Source organism: Triticum dicoccoides, chromosome 3A, assembly GCF_002162155.2.
Source record: "Triticum dicoccoides isolate Atlit2015 ecotype Zavitan chromosome 3A, WEW_v2.0, whole genome shotgun sequence".
In the NCBI taxonomy this organism is placed as follows: domain Eukaryota; kingdom Viridiplantae; phylum Streptophyta; class Magnoliopsida; order Poales; family Poaceae; genus Triticum; species Triticum dicoccoides.
Genome location: NC_041384.1, coordinates 748796506 through 748801164, shown reverse-complemented (window position 1 = coordinate 748801164; position 4659 = coordinate 748796506). Strand labels below are relative to the sequence as shown.

Sequence of the window (4659 nt, the reverse complement as noted above, 5' to 3'; positions counted from 1 at the left end):
AAAGTGTGTCCGGGCCACCGAATGGAGCGATATAGACCCGCGTTGGATGGCTTCCATGGTTCGGACCACGCGATCAAGATTTGCGCGGGCCGTTTGATGATCGGCGTTGAAGATGCCCTTAGAGTACAACCTGTTGTTGGCTCCATGCAACTGTCCGGGACCATCAGCGTAAAGCCAAGCATAAAGAATACCATGCAGCCGGATGAACATAACAAAAAGTAAAAGTTGAGCACTGCCATAACCAAGGTCTAAGGAGGGTGGAGATTTTCATTTATCACTTGGTGCAAATCTATGATTTTTCATATATTTTTCAAGAAACTAATGTAGTTAGCTTGTGTCATTGAATGCACATCGCCAGAAGGTCTGAAATAAATCTAAAAAAATATGAGCACCAGTGTCAAGTCTAAGACTTGAACTTTGGTGAACAGGGGATACCATTGCCCTCCTAACTATCGAACCACATGTTGGTTCGATGGCTGAGTATATAATTGGAAACTGGAGAATAATTCCTAACCATAGAAATGTGATTCACCAATGTCTGATGGACTCTTTCAACATACAAATTGATCAATTTTTTGGTGTGCACGGCTAATGATATAATAGCTGCTACTCCAGTTAAAGTAATATATACGGCGAGATTCAGGTGGTCCTTGGTCCATCATTGGGATTTGAGGCCACACAGCCCAACCACCTTGGAGGTTGCCTTTATTAGAGAAGCTAATAACATGAGTTGGTACATACTTCCTTCGTCTTGGTTTATTGGTCTTCTACGTATTTAGTGTAAAATTTTGGCCATAAATTTAACTAACAGAATGTCAATGAATGTCCCAAAAAATTATGCCATTGAAAACTATGTGCAAATACGAATCCAAAAATATAATTTTTGATGACATGTATTAATATTTTGTTAGCTAAATCTATGATCAAAATTTGACACAAAATACGAAGGGGACTAATAAATCAGGACGGAGGTAGTACTGTTTTGTGTTTTTTAATGAATTTGGTGTGTTTGCTGGCACATACTACATACTCCCTCCATGTAAATATATAGTGCATACATACTTTTGCCCCGAATCAAACTTTGTAAACTTTGAAAAAGGTTATTAAAAATTTATCGACATCTACAATGCCGATGAAATATATTGCCATGCCTCTTACCTATTTGGTATTATAGATATTCATATTTTTTCCTATAAAACTTGAAAAAAATCTAATATGTACTGTATATTGAAAAAAGGGTGTGTAAAATTCCTAAGCTGAAAGGTGTGATTATTACATGGTCCTCACTAGCCAAATATATTTCTCACAAAGGCTAATGAGCAATAAAGAAATACAAAAGCCAAGCATAAAGAATACTACCATGCAGAGCTGGACGAAGATAACAAAAAGTAAAAGCTGAGCACTGACATAACCAAGGTCTAAGGAGGGTAGATAATTTCATTTATCACTTGGTGCACTTCTATGATTTTCAAGAAACTAATGCAGCTTGTGTTTTGATCCTTGCATTTTTACTGTACACCAGGTGACCTATTTCAAGTGTGGAGGTGTCTCCCTCGGTGTTGCCACACAACACCATGTCGCGATGGCATGTCCGGCTTGCATTTTATTAACTCATGGTCCAACCTCTGCCGTGGAGCTCAAATTGCAGTCATGCCCTTCATTGACCGCACCCTCATCCGCGCTCGAGACCCTCCGACTCCATGTTACCCACATGTTGAGTACCATCCATCCCCGGCCATGTTGTCATCCAAGCCCCAGGATCTCTCTTCTAATTCTAAGCGAACATCGCCTGACATTGCTGTTGACATCTTCAAGCTCACCAGCTCAGACATTGGCCGCTTACGCTCGCAGCTTCCCACCGGCGACGACATGCCACGGTTGAGCACGTACACATTGCTGTCTGCGCATGTCTGGCGTTGTGTCTGTCTTTCACGTGGCCTGCCATCTGATCAGCCCACCAAGTTGTATTGTGCCATTGATGGGAGGAAACGGCTGAAGCCGCCGCTACCGGATGGTTTCTTAGGCAACGTTTTGTTCACCGCCACGCCGATCGTCGAGGCAGGCAAGGTGACCAGAGGGCTGGCGGATGCAGCAAAGATAATCCAAATGGAGCTAGATAGGATGAACGATGACTACTGCCGCTCAGCATTGGACTACCTTGAGCTGCAACCTGATTTATCGGCCTTGGTCCGAGGAGCACAAACCTACCGTTTCCCTAACCTCGGAATCACCAGCTGGGTGAACCTGCCCGTCCACAATGCAGATTTCGGATGGGGCCGGCCGGTGTTCATGGGTCCTGGCGGCGTCGCATTTGAGGGGCTCGCCTACGTCCTCCCAAGCGCACACAATGACGGGAGTTTGTCCATCGCCATCTCTTTACAAGCCGACCACATGAAGAAGTTCCGACAGTTGATCTTCGTACTGTAAGTAATTGGCATTACTTAACACATGCCAAAATTAGTTGCATGCATGACAAGAAATTTGATTTTGGATCTGTAATCTATTATTTTGAGCTTCCCTTTTGCTAGGCCAAATTTGTTACTCCTGATTTCCTGCACAATAAAACACCCATTTGGACCTTGTTTTGAGCAGTTCCCCAACACGCACTGGTAGCAACAAATAATGTGAAACACACCCCGTCAGGATCGGATCGCACGAGGCGATCAGGAGGCGACGAGGCCCTTGCATGCCGCCGGTGACACCTCCGGTTCCCTCTCTCTCCATCGGCCACTCCGGCGACGGGAGGGAGGGGGAATCTCGGGTCTGTTCGCTAGGTGGGTGTGTGGTAGGGTTAGGGTTCAGGGAGACGCTGCCAGGCCATTGCGGTAGTGTCGCGTCAGAATAAGTTTCTCCGGGCTCCGTTCGCGTTCAGGCGAGACCTTTGTCTTCGTCTAGGAGCCAGTGGATTTGGGATCCCCGGGTCTCGTCGAGGTTTGCGGGCTTTGGTGGCTGGAGGTCCATCGGCACTGGCCGTTTGGGTCCTCAGATGGGCGATGGATTCAGGGAGACGAAGACCCTTCTTCTTCCTTGTTGGTATGATTTGCTGCCGCTGTTCTTCTCCTTCCTCTGTGCTGATACTGATGGGAGATCCTGCTTTGCCCGGGCCGATGGCCCGGCCGCGGTGCTGGACCGGTCGGATGACTCGAGTTCTCTTCCTTCCGGAAGGGACACTTCTCGCGGTACTCAAAGCCAAAGATGATGACGGCTGTTGCAGGTGTGTTGGATTGATGTCCATGCCCTCTCAGCGCTGGTGTCAAGAAAGGAGAAACCAGCGTGGCGGCAATTGTACCGTGGTCGAAGATGATGACCTGTTTGCGACTGGTTGCATATCCTTCTGTTGCAGAGGTCTTCTCTCAAGATTCAGGGATGATGACACAGGGCTCCGGAGATCTTTTTGTGTTATGGTTGTCTTAGGGTACTCTAAGTGTTCATGGTCCTTTGTTTTTACGTTTCAGTGTGCTTGTAAGGGTCACCTACTCTGTACTGATTCGTGATTTGAATGAACAATTTCTCAAAAAAAGCTACAAATAATGTGAATATTCCACTGGTAGCTATCAATCTCTTATATTTACTAATTGGAGGCCCCATATGAGCCTCCACATCATTAAAAATATCTTAACCGTTCGATTTACGTAGTTGATCTATCCTAACACCATAATTTACGTTACTGTTGCATGAAAAAAAGACCCAACCTGGCCCAAACTGCACGTAAACCTGACCCAACCTAGACGTAATTAGCAGTGGACACAATTCTGAAGGAAATATGCCCTAGAGGCAATAATAAAGTTATTATTTATTTCCTTATATCATGATAAATGTTTGTTATTCATGCTAGAATTGTATTAACCGGAAACATAATACTTGTGTGAATACATAGACAAACAAAGTGTCACTAGTATGCCTCTACTTGACTAGGTCGTTAATCGAAGATGGTTATGTTTCCTAACCATAAACAAAAGAGTTGTTATTTGATCAACGGGATCACATCATTAGGAGAATGATGTGATTAACATGACCCATTCCATTAGCTTAGCACCCAATCGTTTAGTATGTTGCTATTGCTTTCTTCATGACGTATACATGTTCCTATGACTACGAGATTATGCAACTCCCGTTTGCCGGAGGAACACTTTGTGTGCTACCAAACATCACAATGTAACTGGGTGATTATAAAGGAGCTCTACAGGTGTCTCCAAAGGTACATGTTGGGTTGGCGTATTTCGAGATTAGGATTTGTCACTCCGATTGTCAGAGAGGTATCTCTGGGCCCTCTCGGTAATGCACATCACTTAAGCCTTGCAAGCATTGCAACTAATGAGTTAGTTGCGGGATGATGTATTACAGAACGAGTAAAGAGACTTGCTAGTAACGACATTGAACTAGGTATTTGGAATACCGACGATCGAATCTCGGGCAAGTAACATACCGATGACAAAGGGAACAACGTATGTTGTTATGCGGTCTGACCGATAAAGATCTTCGTAGAATATGTAGGAGCCAATATGAGCATCCAGGTTCCGCTATTGGTTATTGACCGGAGACATGTCTCAGTCATGTCTACATTGTTCTCGAACCCGTAGGGTCCGCACGCTTAAGGTTACGATGACAGTTATATTATGAGTTTATGCATTTTGATGTACCGAAGTTTGTTCGAAGTCC

At 44.6% G+C, this 4659-nt stretch overlaps 1 pseudogene; it reads left to right on the top strand.

Moving 5' to 3' along the window:
- LOC119273262 overlaps window positions 1-2526 on the top strand; it is a 5062-nt pseudogene extending 2536 nt beyond the window's left edge.
- The last annotated feature ends 2133 nt before the right edge of the window (window positions 2527-4659 follow it).